Source organism: Callorhinus ursinus, unplaced genomic scaffold (assembly GCF_003265705.2).
Source record: "Callorhinus ursinus isolate GAN/ISIS: 27379988/994484 unplaced genomic scaffold, GSC_fseal_2.0 scaffold5, whole genome shotgun sequence".
NCBI lineage: Eukaryota > Metazoa > Chordata > Mammalia > Carnivora > Otariidae > Callorhinus > Callorhinus ursinus.
The window spans coordinates 17,312,033-17,328,801 of record NW_027397067.1 but is presented as its reverse complement, the minus strand read 5'-3'; the positions used below and the strand labels follow the sequence as shown (position 1 = coordinate 17,328,801).

Sequence of the window (16,769 nt, the reverse complement as noted above, 5' to 3'; positions counted from 1 at the left end):
TGCTGGTTGGGGACACACTGGTACAGCCTGAGTCAGAGTAAATAGCTCTCCTTCACAGTAATTAGACTTCACGAGTGTCTAAGTCCCATGCATCAGGTTGGAAAGAATTGGTAAGACCCACCTTCATAGAGAGGCAATTTGAAGGAAGAGGATCCAAAGCATCAAGGGGAGCTGAAGAAACATGGCCTAGGGCAAGTGAGAGTATGTGCAAAGTGAAGTAAAACCGTTATTAGGAAGAGAGGCCCACTCAACAAAGAGTTAGGAGGGACCAGACTATGAGTCAAGTAGAAATGATAAACGAGAACCAACTTTGGAAGGCACAGGTGGTCAGGCTGGGAAGTTCCTCCTAGAGCTGATCCCACATCCCAGGGCAGTAGACCTGCTTTTGTACCTCCAGCCTGGTAGGGTGCCAGAAATTCCACCTGCTCTGCTCTACTTAAGAACTGTGTGCCTGAATGGCCATAAAATTCCCCTGCAGTTTTAAGAATTTAAAGAGTTGCATCAGATGCTGGCAAGGCACTCAGACAGAAACATAGGTCAGGAGGGAAAGCGGGGAGCAAGATGTGACAAGACAGAGTGTACTGTGGAAGGGCTACTTGAGTACCAGGTGCGGAGTGTCTGCCCCCAGGGCCAGTAACTTAATCCTTGTCTTTACCAAATGACTCATTTAAGTTCATCCGACAGCACTGTAGTGGAAAGGTACGGAGATCACAAGTTTCTAGGGAGCTCTGCTTTTATCTCCTGTTGGGTACCCCAGGTGTTTATATTAATGCCCAGGAGCTTGGGCATTTATAAAGAAAAAAACTATATTTATCTGTACACCTCAGTTACAGGGACCAAAAGGCAAAAATGCAATTTATTCCCTCAAAAAACTTTAAGGTTTAAGGCTAGAAAACCTCAGGCATGAATGAATTCAGCTCGAACCTCCTCATCAAAAGCCAGCCTCCCTTTCCCTTTCCCTTGGATCTGGCTTCATTCTCAGACTGACTCCATGTCCAAGTTTACTTCATCTCTCTTCTTAAGAGAAAAAAAAAAAAAGAGAGCTTTTATTCCTCAGTAATTCCAACAAAGTTCTCAAGACCAGCTCTGTTTGGACTAACTTAGTCATATGGCTATCTCCAAACTAATCACTATGACTAAGGGTATGGAATACACTGGTTGGCCAAGACCTGGTCAGTATAGGAAGGAAGTTTAGTTTTATGTGAATCACATGACTAAGGGTAGGAGACGAGTAATTTCCCCCCCAAAATTAAAATATTATTAACTATAGTAGAAGGAGGAACAAAGGCTGGAAAAAGAAACACAAGGTAACAGGGACTGGGATAAAAAAGGGTGGGAGTACATGGAGCCAAAATAGAGATACAAGCAGGAGAGTCATGACATTGAGCTGAGTGAAATTGGAATGTAAATGGAATGCAAGGGGCAAGGAGAGGACCCAAAGTACAATATGCAGAAGGGTTGGTAACTGAGGTTATTAAGGCATGGATCTGTGAGTAAGGCTTCGCTGGGATTCACCAGAAAACAGAGCCTAAGGCAACACTTAATTGCTACTGCTTCATTGGGCGATGCAATCCCCAGGCAGCAAAAGTGAGGGAGAAAGGAAGGGACGCTAGGAGTAAACACAAGAGTTGTCACTCCTTTGAGAAGAGGCACAGAGAGCCTCTTCTATAAAGGGAACATCTCCTGTCTACTGTACTAGAACACCATACCTCAGAACAGTCCATTGTAGGGAGAGAGACGGAGAAGTTTATCTGCCATTGAAGTCTGCCCCACCGAGTGAACTCCCCCAAACTTCTGTGTTGTTGCCTGGCCCACTCAGTCTGTGAAGCCAGATTTTTCTAAGCTGTGGCATGGTATTTCGTCCATGTGCATGTGAGGAGGTCATGGGAGGTGGCACAGATTCTGGACATTGGCCTCAGGCTGTAGAACAGTATAGACTGTGTAGAACTCAGGCAAGGAGCTGACAGCTGCAGAAACAGCTGAAGAAAAGCAAGTGGCAGAGGGCCCAGGAGCTGTGTGAGGCCAAGAGAATGTGAGGGGGCACATAAAATGGTTCATATTTTCAATTAGGAATTTTTTTTTTTTAACAGCTACTAGCTCTGTGCTTGGCACATTGTAGGTCCTCCATAAATGTAGATAAATGAGGAACCGAATGAGTGCAAGACATTATGTTCGGTGCTTGGGATATAATAGCAAGGAAAGCATAGATTTCAGGCAGATAAATTCATTTAAAAAGGTCAGGGATCAATTTGTTCATTTTGGAGGGAGCTCAGCTGGGTTGAGGGCAGGCTAGAGTTTTTAAAGATGTAGTCCTCGCTTGGGTTCCAAGCTGTAATCATTGAAACATTTCCACATAACAGAATTTGGGGAATTGCCTGAAGGTCTCCATATTATATATATATATCATATATATATATATGTATATATATATGATATATATATATATTTTTTTAATTTTCTATTACTATCTTTTGACATCTTAAAAAACCATTCTAGCGGTGGTGGGGTGGCGGGGGTGGGGGGGAGATTGCCCTTCCCTGACCTAGACAATTCTTAGAGAGGGCCTGGAGTATGTCCTTCATATGCAAACTAACCAATCTAGAGTCAGACCTCATCTATTTAGCCTGGCCCCTCAGGAGACAATATTCCTTTGTCTTTCTCATCCCAGGGCCAGGGATCATGATGGCAACTAAGGGCCATCCTTGTAGCCCAAAGCCCATGAAAAATATTCAAACTAGCCAATCCTAAACTGTTTACCCTGTTTTGCCTTACCTTTGTTGGGAAAACCCCAACAAAGATTCTGGCCTAAACCTCTTTTGCTCCTATCTTCTGCCTTTCACCACGCTGGTATAATAAACTATTGTTTCCTATGTTTCCTCTTGTGGCTGCACCTGACGGACCATCTTAGAAAAGAATATAAAACAAACACCTACTTATGTGCAAGGCATTATATAATAAATACATATGTTGTATCTATACATATAACATATATATCCATGTGGATATATACATACAAAGTATATATTGATCTGATATTGCAGATGGCATATCACTCATAATCTTTTGAGATGTAATTAAAATGTTTAACGACAACTACTCCTGTAATAAACTATGACTAACAATCATGTAACATTTACATGGCCCAAATCCTGTCCTGAGAGCTTTGCCAATGTTACCTCACTTAATTTTCACAACTGTTTTATGAGCTAGTTAGTGCATAGCCCACCAGGAGATCTTCTTAGGCTCAATCAAATGCTCAGACCAAGTGACCATGAGCCACCAGCCTATTCAGGAGGATATAGGAGATGAACCAAAGCTTACCAGCCACTTCAGACATTTCTCTCTTCAGTGGCAATTCTTGAAGTAGATCAACAGCTCTGGGGCAGAAAAAGACTCACATAGGGTGAGTGCAGGATCCACCTGGCTCAGAAGCTTCATTCTCCACAATTTTCAGAAAAATCGAATGGAAAGTACAGAGTGTTCCCATATACCCCCTCATCCCTCTATCCATACACAGTCTCCCTTATTATTAAAATCTTATATTAGTGTGGTACAGTTGTACTTGATGAGCCACGGTCAATACCTTATTATTAACTTAAGTCCATAACTTATACTAGGGTTTACTCTTGGTTTTGTACATTCTGTGGATTTTGACAGAGGCATAATGTCACATATCCACCTTCACAGTGTCGTACAGAATAGTTTCGCTGTCTTAAAAACTCCATGTACTCCACCTATTCATTCTCCCTCCCTCCTCCAGACCCCTAACAACCACTAATCTTTTTACTTTCTCCGAAGATTTGCCTTTTCTAGAATGTCATATAGTTGACATTCAGTATGTAGCCTTTCAATCTGGCTTCCTTCACTTAGCAATATGCCTTTAACATCCCTCCATGTCCTTTCCCAGTTTGTTAGCTCATTCCTTTTTATTTCTGAATAATACTCCAGAGTATGGATGTGGCACAGTTTGTTTATCCATTCACCTATTGAAGGACATCTTGGTTGCTTCCAAGTTTCGGCAATTTTGAATAAAGCTGCTCTAAGCACTCATGCATAGATTTTCATATGGACATAAGTTTTCAATTCATCTGGGTAAATACCAAACAGCACAATTGCTGGGTCATATATTAATATCTCCTGTAGGATGTTGATGTTATAGTTACAAGGATCCTGCAAGGTATAAACCTAGTTTTAAGGCTCACCATACTCAGGGAAGCCCAAAGCCTAATGTCCCCATCGGTAGTTATCATTCTTTTCTAATTCCTCCCAGTCCAGACGCAATGCACCACTCAGGGCTCATTTTTACCATAAACAACAATGTCTAGTAACATAGTTGGCGTTTCTACTTTTTCCAGGTCACTAGGAGGACAGAGCTGGATAGTCAACTAATGGCTAAGTCTCACAGAGGAATAATAGGCTTGTTAGACCCTTGGCTCACAGAGAGCTACTTTCATTTGCTCCATTTTTCAAATGAAGAAACTGAGGCACAAAGGGTCAAATAACTTACTCAGTATCACAAAGCTGGTAAAAAGTTGAGTTAAGGATCAGACCCAGGCATGTGGCTCCAGAATCTTTCCTCATAAATGCTACATTAGGAACTAGAGAGCAAGCGTAGGCCCGTGCAGGGCTGTTGCTCAGCAGGCCCGGCCTTGCTTTGGGCCCCGAGCCTCCCAGCTGGGGACTGTACACCTGCACCTGTCGGGCTGCTGCCTGCTCTCCTGGCTCGGCTGCAGTCCCAGCTGCAGCGTGCTGTCTGGCTGCCTGGGCGGTCCATGGGCGCAGCAAGGGCCACGATGACAAATTACAGCGAGGAGCCGCGCAATGAGCTGGAGGCTCTGGAGTCCATCTACCCCAACTCCTTCACAGTATTATCAGAAAAATCCACCCAGTTTCACCATTACTGTGACATCTGAGGCTGGAGAAAATGATGAAACTGTCCAGACTACCCTCAAGTTTACATACAGTGAAAAATACCCAGACGAAACTCCTCTTTATGAAATATTCTCCCAGGAAAATCTAGAAGATAATGATGTCTCCGACATTTTTAAAACTATTAGCATTATAGGCAGAAGAAAACCTTGGTATGGTGATGATCTTTACTTTAGTGACAGCTGTGCAAGAAAAACTAAAAAAATAGTAGATCAAATAAAAACTAGAAGAGAAGAAGAAAAGAAAAAGAAAAAGAGGCAGAGGAAGCTGAAAAGCATTCATGGCACTCCTGTTACAACTGAAAATCTCTTAAGTTGGAAGGCCAAGTTTGATGCAGAACTCTTGGAAATCAAAAAGAAACGAATGAAAGAAGAAGTACAAGCTGGAAAAAATAAATTAAGTGGGAAACAGCTCTTTGAAACAAATCATAATTCTTGACACATCTGATATCCAGTTTTTGGAAGATGCTGGAAACAATGTAGAGGTAGATGAACCTCTGTTCCAAGAAATGGGTGACTTGGATGAGGAGGAGGATCCAGACAATAATCCTGCTGACCCAGCGAGTGATCTGACTGACGAATGGACTATCCCCATCTGCAGAGAGGTGTGACTGCCACAGCGTGTGTGGCTGTGCCAACGTGTTGATTTTTCTTTCTTTTTTTCTAAGAAAAAATAATTTCCAGGAACTATTCTTCTGATGGCTTTCATCACTGAACTTAATAAACTAACCCTAAAGTTTCAAATATACAAAATAAATTAAAAAATAAATGCTACATGATACCGCCTCAAGCATTATTTGCTTTTTTTTTTTTAATAAACAGAGGTAATGTTTGTGTAAAGAAGTCATGAGTTATTATTTCTGGAGTATTGGATTATAAGCCTGTGACCACCAAACTTCAGCAATGCTGATTTTATCTAAGGGCCTCTCTATTTCTGGACTCCGGGGGAAATTTTTTCAAAGCCTCTAATTTCCAAGGGGTGTGGGGAAGTCCCCAGGATTTCTGGGGACTCTCGTCAACTTAAGGCCTCCAGCTTTTCTCTGACTCAGGCCCCTGCCCCAGAGCTTACCGTCTCAACTTTATTTACCACAAAAACCATGATGCAGAACTTGGCCATTTTATTGGTTTTCAGAAGAAATCCAATCACCTCAAGCTTTTTGTGATTTTGTAAAATTTCCTGAGTACGCAGGAGATCACTGAGAAGAGTCACCTTGCTTGGTTCACGGTATTCCACCCAACATGGCATTTATTGTTCTCCTTTTCTGTCTCTCCTTTCTCCCCCCTGCCCCACCCCAAATGCAAATAAATTTCTCTTTTTGTCTCTCTTCCTCCTCAGAAGACTTCAAACCATCCGCACCTATACCCTGCAGGGAAGTAGTCACTCTTTACAGGTTTCTCAAGGCTTTATCCGTAAGAAAGGTGAGTCTCCCCCAAGGGGAACCTGTGTACATTTGTCATATGATATTTTTTCCATCTCATTACATTGTGATAGAATTACCTGACCAGCAGCCTGTTCTAATAGGCCTTCAGTGACTACATTTGATAATAGTAACAGAATGACTAAAACGTCACCAGAAATGTGTCACTAAAGATCTTTCAGCCTATTACATCCTCTTTTTTTTTTCTACTTTTAACTTTCCATTCACTATAGCCAACCAAATAGGAGAGACTGCAGTAGCAATTTCTTATTTCTCATGTAGCTGGGATTGTACTTTTCTCATAAACCTCAAGCTCTACAACCCAGGAACCATTATATCCAGTTGCTCTACTCTGTGTCATCAAATGTCCGTAAGTTTTAACTTAAAAAGGGCTCTATTTATAATGCCTGTCTTTGCTAATGATTAGCCAAAGCTGTGGTTGGCAAATTAACAACAAATTGAAACATTTCATCTCTCACTCTTGAACTAGTATTTTCAGATTTGTCATGTGATGTAATTTAGGTCAGAGCTATCAATTGAGATATTATATTCACTAGGTTTTAGTTCACTTCAACTCTGCAAATCTTTTGGGAATGCCTGCTATTTGCAAGGCACCATGCCAGATGATGGGAGAGATATGAAGAGGAGTATAGCACTGGAAGGAAGCCTAGTAGGACAGATAAGACATGAACCTAGTAAATGCAACATAAGGTAGAATATAGCTGCCAAAAGAAAAAGTTACAAATATCGTGCTATGAGATTTAAGAGGAAAAATCTATCACATCCAGTTGGAAAGACTGGGAGATGGCATTAGAGTTGGTCCCTGACAGCTAAGTATAAGTTTGAGAGTTCAGGATGATGGGGAGAGTATTCAAGATGAGAGGCCCACAGAAGCAAGAGTGGGGAAGTGAGAAAGTAAGGGGTAGAATCAGAGATCAGCAAAGTGCTCGTTTGGCAGGAGCACAAGACATTGAGAGAGAGGGGCGCCTGGGTGGCTCAGTCGCTTGAGCATCTGCCTTCGGCTCGGGTCATGATCCCAAGGTCCTGGGGTGGAGTCCTGCACTGGGCTCCTTGCTCAGTGGGGAGCCTGCCTCCCCCTGCTTGTGCTCTCTCTCTCTCTGACAAATAAATAAATGAAATCTTAAAAAAAAAAAAAAAAAAAAAAGGATTCTGTCACTTAAAAAAAAGACATTGAGAGAGGACTCTGGGTGAAAAAGCTGGAAAGGTATGACATTTGAAAACACTGGAAGTCTGCCTTAAAATAGTAAAAATAATTGAGGGTGGAAAGCCTTCCAGTCTTGAAGTTATAAGCAGTTTCACCTCTGGGATAGACACTGGAATTTAGCTTTGGGGCCAAACTGCTAAATCAGGTTTTGTAAACATCACTTCAATGGGCCTTTTAATTGTGTAGGAATAAGGGCAAGTAAGTACTCACTGTTTTTCTAAAAGAAGGCCAAAACGCGATGAAGTAACCCAAATGCAAATGCTTTGAACAGTCTATTTAGTAATGTAAATTGGGTGTATCTTAAGCTCAATTATGCTCCTGCAGAGTTATAATTTTTTCCTCAATCTAGATTTAGAATTTCTTATGTCTGAAAATTGCTGGTTGGTCTTGGGAGATGTGATGATTGATTCTTGCCCAAGCATTTGTTTACAGGAGATCAGGAATGAAAACCTGGCTGTAGTAGGGGTGTGAAGAACCATTCTTCTCTTCACTGCATGCTGAAGGAAAGGCTATAAAGGAATTGTATTTGGCTTGTGGTAATTCTTCCAGGCTGCATTCTTGGTGGCCCACATGTGGTGTAATATAAAATTAGACAGTCTAACTTTAGTAAATGTGGTCTGGGAGGACTGGATCTGCTGAGCCATGGAGCCTGATTAATACTCAAAAGTAAGGTTCCCAGGTAAGGGAATGGATGTCTTTAGTATCTCTCATCCTGGGAAGTAAATCCTCCCATCCTAAATCAGGAAATGAGGACATTGAGGATAATGGTTTACTCTCTCCAGGCCTTGGTACCCTGCTGGTTCCGAACTCCCTACCATTGACAGTATGGGAGCATTTGTGATCGAGTGAACTGACCCTTCCATATGGAGGTGGGAACCACTTTATTTAAAGACTCTGAGGTCATGTGTTAGCCTGTGGGCTCTAAGAGTAACAACTTTTAGTAGCAGTTTGACATCATTCTCTGTGTTATGTTTGTGTTACCCTCAAACATTGAATGAAGTTCTGTTGAAAAGCTACAGCCCGGCCTCAGGTGTGCTGTGAGGAATTAAGGAACAACCATTCAGAGTTTGGAGTGAGAGGCCATGGGGCTGCAGTGCACTTTTTCAGAGGCCTGAGTGGATCTGAGTGGTGGCTGTCAACAGAGAGAGAGCTGGGCCTTCTCTTGAAGTGTGTAGGAGCAGAAGCGGCAGCCATGTGGAGGGCAGTTAAATCAGTCAGACAGACAGAACTGGAAGGACCGGCTCCAGATCACACATGAGGCAGTGCCCTGGGGAACTCTGAAAAATAACCTGGGGAAATAATGAGAGAAACCCAACTGAAGGACCTTCCGCAAACAACTAGCCTATACTCAAGAGTGTGAATTTCATAAAGGGCACAGAGAAGCTGAGAAACCATTCTAGAGAAAAGGAGACAAGAAACATGACAACCAAAGAAATGTGTAATCCTGGATTGACTCCTGGATCAGAGAAATAAATGCCATAGAAGACATTTAATTATTGGGAAAATTGGTGAAATTTGAAGTGGGATGTATGTTGGATAACAATAATATATCATGGTTAGATTTCCTGAATTTGATTAGTGAATTGCGCTTATGTAAGAGAATGTTCTTGTCCTTAGGAGGTGTTTAGGGATTTAGGAGATATGATCGGGTACATAGAAGTGAAAGGTCATGATACCTGCAACTTATTCTCAAGTAAATGAACCAAAAAATTTAATAATAGTAATGTGTGTGTGTGTGCACATCTGTATATGTGTATGGATATAGAAAAAGCCAATATCGCACTGAAGAGCAATAATTTCATGAGTGAGGACTCAATGCAAAATAATTTATTATCAAAAGTGTGACTTTATTTAGATGTATCAAATAGTAATTCTTAGTAAAGCCTGGACATACAGGTGACTTCATTTGGTAATCATATCTTGGTAAGGCTTGAGATATCATATCATCATATGTTTATAACACTTGGTGCTACATTCATAAGAACTTTAATAAACATGCATACCACATAATAATGTATCCCTTTTCCTTTTGGTGATTTAGAGATAGAGCTTTCTAATTGCTTCATTTTATGTTATGATGCAGAACAGGTATGCTGATTGGCATGCCTGGTTTACTTGGTACCCTGAAAACATACCAACTTAATTCATTTTTGCATCTTGAGCATCTAATAATGTTCTAATAATGGCGCTTAATGAATGAATTAACTAAATGAACTGAAAAGCCATATAAATAGCACTTAAAGGAGGCAATGAACTTTATGAGGTATACAACATGGACAAAAAGGACAAACCTTCCTGATGAGGTCACCACCACACTTAGTTACTAACTAGTCAGATAAAAAGAAGTAAACAAACGCAGTGTTAGTAGCTTTTCACAAGGCGCCCAGCAAAGTCTCCCATACCACTCCATGAGGTATTTGGGAAAACGGCACAGCTAGGTAGATTTGCGTGTGGTTGATGGCTCTTACCAAAGAGTGATATAAACCTGAAGAGAAGCATATAGGGCCATTGTTCTGCCCTTCTGGTTCAAAATTTTATGAACAAATTTAAAAAGACCTTTGATGGTAGTCTGACAAAATATGACTTCTCATTAAAAGAGATAAGTAATATGTTTCATGATGGATTCAGGACCCAAAAGGAGCTTTCTCCACAGACAAGAAAAACAGGTCGAGGATCCTTAAATTTTTTGCCTGTGTGTAATCTTCAAAATAGTCGTGATTGTTGTAGACTACATGATCTGATTCATAGAAAAAACAATAAAGCTTAAGTATTCTAGTACAGACTAAAAGCAAGGAAAATGTTAAGCTACCCATCTAACAGTGTATTAGAGATGTTTTCCTTCTACAGAGAGATTGTGCTGTAAATTGTACAGTATGTCCCTATGTTATACTAAACATGCATGTGATATAGTAAGAATGTACCTCAATTTCTGGATGTCCCAGTTTTATTTTTATCATTTTGGTAAATAGCTGAAACTACCTTTTGGTGACAAAATATAAGCTTTATCTCTGAATTTTTTGATAAGCTTTTAAATTATACACAGATTTTTGCATTCAAAATTAAAAGTATTTCCCCTGAAACAGTTGATTACCCAAACTTTCCCTTTAGTGTTTAATTAAAATTGACATGGATGTTTGAATAGCATTGTGCCTTAAAAATTTATTTGGCTTCTGTTCTCATGGAGACTTATAAGTTATGTTGAGTTGAAAATATATGTTGTCTCAGGTGTTGTGCGCAACTGATGAATTGTTGAACACTATTATCTGAAACTAATGATGTACTATGTGATGGCTAATTGAATTTAAATTTTAAAAAAAGAAAACTTATGTTGTCTCAATGAAGAATATAGCATTTACTTCAGTGGAGCAGATACCTCTACAATCTTTCTACTGTTAGAATCTCAATAACAACCTTTATAGATATGAAAAAGCCAAGTGAATCTATACAATAATCTATGCATAAACAATCTAAGGAAACATACTTTTAGAATACAGTAGTCCATCCTTACGTTGGGTTTAACCTTGCAAAGGGAAAGTAACTGCTGAGGCAGCATCCCAGGGCCTCTTGGTTCAAAGCCAGTAGGAATCAGCTTTTATGTGCTCGCATGAAACTTGTACTGGGTGGAATAGCGTCACCCCAAGATTCATGTCTTTCCCAGAATCTCAGAATGTGGCCTTATCTGGAAAAAGTATCTTAACAGATATAATTAATTAAGATGAGGTCATACTGGGGCGCCTGGGTGGCTCAGTCAGTTAAGTGTCTGCCTTCGTCTCAGGTCATGATCCCAGGGTCCTGGGATCAAGTTCCGCATCGGGATCCTTACTCGGTGGGGAGTCTGCTTCTCCCTCTGCCTGCTGCTCCCACTGCTTGTGATCTCTCTCTCTGTCAAATAAATAAATAAAATCTTAAAAAAAAAAAGATGAGGACATAGTGCAGTAGTGATGGCTCTAAATCCAATCTAACTGATGTCCTTATGAGAAAAGGAGCAGAGAGGGGCACCTGGGTGGCTCAGTCCATTAGACTTCCAACTCTTGGTTTCTGCTCTGTTGGTGATCTCAGAGTGATGAGGCTCTGCACTCAGCACGGAGTCTGCTTGACATTCTCTCTCCCTCTCCCTCTGTTCCTCCCCCCACTCATGCTCTCTCTCTCTAAAATAAATAAATAAAATCTTTAAAAAAGAAAAAAGAAAAGGAGAAGAGCCATGGACATGCACACAGAGGGAAGATGATGTGAAGACAGAGATATCCAAGGAGAAAACCATGTGATGATGGAGGCAGAGGTTGCAGCGATGCATCTACAAGCCAAGGAATGCCAAGGATTGCCAGCAATATCAGAGGTTAGGTGTGGAAGAGATTCTCCCCTAAAGCTCCAGAGAGACCCTGGCCCTGCCAACACCTTAATCTCAGACTTCTAGCCTCCAGAACTGTGAGATACTAAATCTCTATTATCTGAAACCATCCACTTTGTGATACTCTGTTATGGCAACCTAGGAAACTAATAGAAAACCTGAGGTGCCTATGGAGAATGAATTTATCTTAGGGATTTGTGAAAAATGCAAATTCAAGGTGCCTCAAGGGTTTCAAAAAGTTCTGATGAGGCTTCACAGAACAACAGATAGTCTCCCAACTTGTCTCTCTTTGGCTGGTCTTACCCCACTATAGTCTCCACTCCCCTTGGCAGCCAGGGTGATATTTCTAAAGCCTAAATCTCATCCCTCATTCCTCTGCAAAAAGCACATCAACTGTTTGCCCCATTTCCCTCAAGATAAATCCCTAGTGTCTCAGTGTGGGGTCTTCCAGATCTGTCACATCTTATGTCACCTGGTGCCAACCGTCCAACCATCTATGTTTCCAAATACTCCTGTTCTTTCTCTCATCTGCCCTCTGTGCTTTTATCCCCTCTGCCTGGGGCACACTTCCTCCTTCTCTTTCCCTCGTGCATCCCAATACCCTTTCTCCTGGCTAATGCTCCTCATTCCTGGCTTGGACATCTCTTCCTAGGAGGCCTTCTGCCCCACCCCCAAGTGATCTCTGTGCCTTCTATGCTTTGCCTAACATTGCTCATCCCTGTGTTGCACTTGCTTGTTTATTTGTGTAGCAAGCAGGAATTTTACTCTTCACTACTCAGGTGGAAAAAATGTCACATTCCATTATTTCTAAAATTAAAACTAAATGCGCTTCTTATTCTCGTTCTCTTGAATCATAAGAATTCAATCCATGGGCTTCCTCCCTCCCCCCACACTCCCATGAGATCACCCAAGAATTCTGAATTCATGCACTATCAGGAAACTGGTTCTGTAGCTACATGATGTGGCAGTTGCATGCTGACCTGTTGGGTACGGATCCTCTGGTAAACTCAGAGACTACCAACCCCCCCCCTCGCCCCCCGCAGCAACACTCTCCACAGCTGCAGGAGGACACAGAGCCTTCATAGCCACTTAAAGCCTCAGCATGGAATGACCAGTCTGGATCGCCTCCCCACCTTATATGCCCCACTCCGTCATATACAGCAACCCCTCAAACTCCTTACTTTCATTTACATCTCGGGAAACCTCTGCTCTTTCCTCCCCGCCCCCCGGCGCACGTGTACAGATAGGCATTCCTGTCCTTCCCACTTAAGTCTTTATTCCTTGCCCTGAGTCAAACCAGAATATCTCTCTTCAGTCCACTAGTAGCAGAAAAGGTGCGTGCTAACCTGCTGGGTACTGATTCTCTGGCAAACTCAAGAACCACCCTTAATACCACGTGGCATAGAATGGGTACAAGGTGCTTAGACTTTATAAGTACAACATAGGGCTCTCCATCTAGGTAGAAATGGAAAAAGATCTTGATTCTCATTATTCCACATTCCCCAAAGCTGCAAAACAAGAGCAATACAAAAAATAAGATAGGGGGTTAATTTTCTGAAAACACTCAACCTATTACACAGTTTTTCTTCCCCACTAAGAGTAGAAGTTTCTTGAGAAGGAAAAATGCCATGTTCACCACAAAGTACTCACTCTGTAGTAGGTGTTTTAACCATTATACTGCACAGGTAGATAGCAAACTATCTTTAGAAAATGGGCAAACTTGCTAGTAATTAAATAGCATAGATTAGGGGTAAACAGTACAGAATTAGACCAATCTGGATTTGAACACATGCCCTGCTATTTATAAGCTTGTGACTTTAATGTATCCAAAGTATTTGACAACCAGAGTAGATCATTATTTTTAACATTTGCTCCTCTATACGACTGTTATTTTCAGTAATACTCATGTAATAATCAGTAAATGATCACTATTTTCTCAATTAATTCTTTAGTTTCAAAACAACTAACAATTTTACAAAGTAAATTTCAAAGCTAAAGGTACTCAAATTCATCCAAATACTTAATGAATGAGCTAAAATTTATACTTACTAAACAAAAAGCTGATACCGCACAATTGACATCTCTTTTATTAATTAAAATCTTAAAGAAAAAAAAACCTCCAAATTATTCATGTAGAATGACAGCATCACTAACTCAAGTTCTGTTCTTTGTCTTTACAATCATATACTATCATTGTTCATTTTAAATTTAGTATTTAAACTCAGGTATATGTAATAGTACAGGGTTCAAGATATGAACTGCAGTCAAAGCAAGCTAAAACAAATTCAAACCATCAAAAACTTATTCTCTAAACAAATTAACTTCCGGGTAGAATCCAATGTTTGTGAAAGGAAAAGTAATATGTAAAATACTCTAATTTTGAGGCATATACTGTGTTATTAAAATCCAGCAATACCCACAATAGTTGCTTAAAACTTGGACCAAAAAATGTTTTTTCAGGAAGGAGTATTTTATCACTGCCATTATTTAGCATTGTTGGTACATAATGATTTAAACACACACACACCCATGGAACATGTTCATAGGAGCATATTCTTAATTGCCAAATAGTTGAAGTGACCCAAGCATCCACTGATGGATGAATGGATAAACAAAATGTGGTATATCCATACAATGAAATATTATTCAGCCTTTAAAAAAAGAAGGGAAATTCTGATATGTGCCACAACATGGATAAACCTTAAAGACATCATGTTAAGTGAAATAAGCCAGTCACAAAAGGAAAAACCCACTTCTCTGAGGGACTTAGAGTAGTCAAATCCATTGAGACAGAAAGTAGCATGGTGTTTGCCAGGGACTAGGGGTAGGTGGGAATGAGGGGTTATTGTTTAATGGGTTCAAATTTTCAATTTTGCAAGATGAAAAGAGTTCTGGAGATGGGTGGTGGTGATGGCTGTACAACAATGTGAATATACTTACTGCCACTGAGCTGTACATTTAGAAATGGTTAAGATAGTGAATTTATATCATGTATATTTTTACCACAAATTTTTAAAATGTTTCAAAAAAGCAAACAAGGTAGTCTGACTTTTAGCTTGTTTTTTGGTAGGTTTTTTTTTTTAAGATTTTATTTATTTTATTTAGGGAGAGAGCACCCAAGTGGGAGGAGGGGCAGAGGGTGAGGGAGAGAGAGACTCTTAAGTAGACTCGGTGTTGAGTGCAGAGCCCGACACAGGGCTCAATCTCACGACCCTGAAATCATGACCCAAACCAAAAAGAGGAGTCAGATGTCCAACTGAAAAAGCCCCTTAGCTAGTTTTATTATATTTAAATTATCTGCAGACAGTGCACCTCCTTACTACCAGAACTCAAGGCAGACCACATCCACCCCCAACCCTTGTTCTCTTGGACTTTGGGCAAGTTACTTAACTTCTTGGAGTCTGTTTCCTTATTCTCAACATGGAGATAGAGTTGTTGAAAGAATTTAATAACTTATCCTTGGCACATAGTAAATGCTTAGCAGTGCTATTTATATTAATATTTAAATGATATTTAGGTAACATGACATCAATTAAGCCCAGGGAAGTGATAGAAATAATGTTGGCAGAACCAGAAACTGGCAGCATAATACACAGGTTCTTTTTTTAGGAGAGAAATCTGATAGTTTGTGACAAAGTGTGGTGTGCAGTTTTGACCTACTGCTTCACTCCAGTGAATAAATGTTCCTCTGAGGGTCCAGCCCCCACCCCCTGCTCCTAGGGACCACCCAATCCCAAGCAAGCATGCTGCCCATCCTTGAAATGAATAGGAATCAGCCTAGCAAATCAAGGTGCTCCCTTCAGCTAAACAGCACCTGTAGAGTAAACTGAAGCACCAGCCCAGTAACATTATCCACATTTTTTTGATCTACTTCTAGCTCTCCTAGCAAAGGTTGGGAAACTGGAAGTTAACATGGAGTAATAATAATGTTTAGCTATCATTAGGGCTTCCTCTCTTGTAAAGTTAAGTTATGATAATAATGTTTAGAATATTTTTCTGGGTGGAATTTATTCATTCTCTGAGGCAGCTTCTGCTTCTGCAGTATGAAGGAAGTTGTACTTGTTCCTTCAGAAACAGGATATCATTGACCACATCTGACATGACAACATGCAGAGGAAACTCAGTACCTTTGCTAAGTGTATGAGACCAGCTGCTGCAGCAAGAGTTAAAAAAAAAAAATAGGATAGAATAAAAAAGCCACTGAAATGTACAGAGCACACACCATGCAAAAAAAACACTGTAGTGTTTTTAATTTTAAAATTAAGGACTAGAAACTTAATATCCTTAGAATTTTGTTGTTTTTATTAATTATGAAAAACATTTGTTCCCCATTCCAGCATAAGAGGCAAGCTATTTCACAAATAAGTTTTATTATAAATGACAACTACTGATGGGAATCTTGTGATCCAAAAGTAGTAATGTCACCAGAATCTAGTAGGAAAATTACTTTTTTCTAAGAGTATATTTAAAAAAAAAAAACGGAGCCTTATTTTTCAAAAGGGAGTAAAGACAAGTGATATAAAGAAATTATCTTCAGAGTCTTATTTGACACACTACAAACAAGGATCCACAGTGAATCTAGGCAGAAGTTTTGAATTGAAGGACATTTCAAAAGGTTTCCATTTGCATGACAAGATGAGTTTTCAGCCCACCACCACCACCACCATCACCATACATCTCTTTACCTGAATGTTGGTGTAGGAGTAGAAGGTGATGTTTTAAAGTGTAACTCAAGTTTGGAGAATAGACAGAAATTACATTAACCTTAGTCAAGCACAGGTTTCTTACTAACAAGAGGAGGAAAAGGAAGGAAGGAAGGAAGGAAGGAAGGAAGGAAGGAAGGAAGGAAG

The 16,769-nt window shown here is 40.3% G+C and overlaps 1 protein-coding gene and 1 pseudogene across 1 annotated transcript in view; both read left to right on the top strand.

The window, feature by feature from the left end:
- The first annotated feature begins 4,398 nt into the window (after positions 1-4,398).
- LOC112823604 (RWD domain-containing protein 1 pseudogene) lies at positions 4,399-5,558 on the top strand (annotated as a pseudogene).
- A 710-nt stretch (positions 5,559-6,268) lies between these two features.
- PDE7A (phosphodiesterase 7A) overlaps positions 6,269-16,769 on the top strand; it is a 208,599-nt gene continuing 198,098 nt past the window's right edge. The window contains exon 1 of the mRNA XM_073892831.1: positions 6,269-6,347. The gene's annotated coding sequence lies outside the window, so the exon portion shown is untranslated. The remainder of the gene's footprint in view (positions 6,348-16,769) is intronic.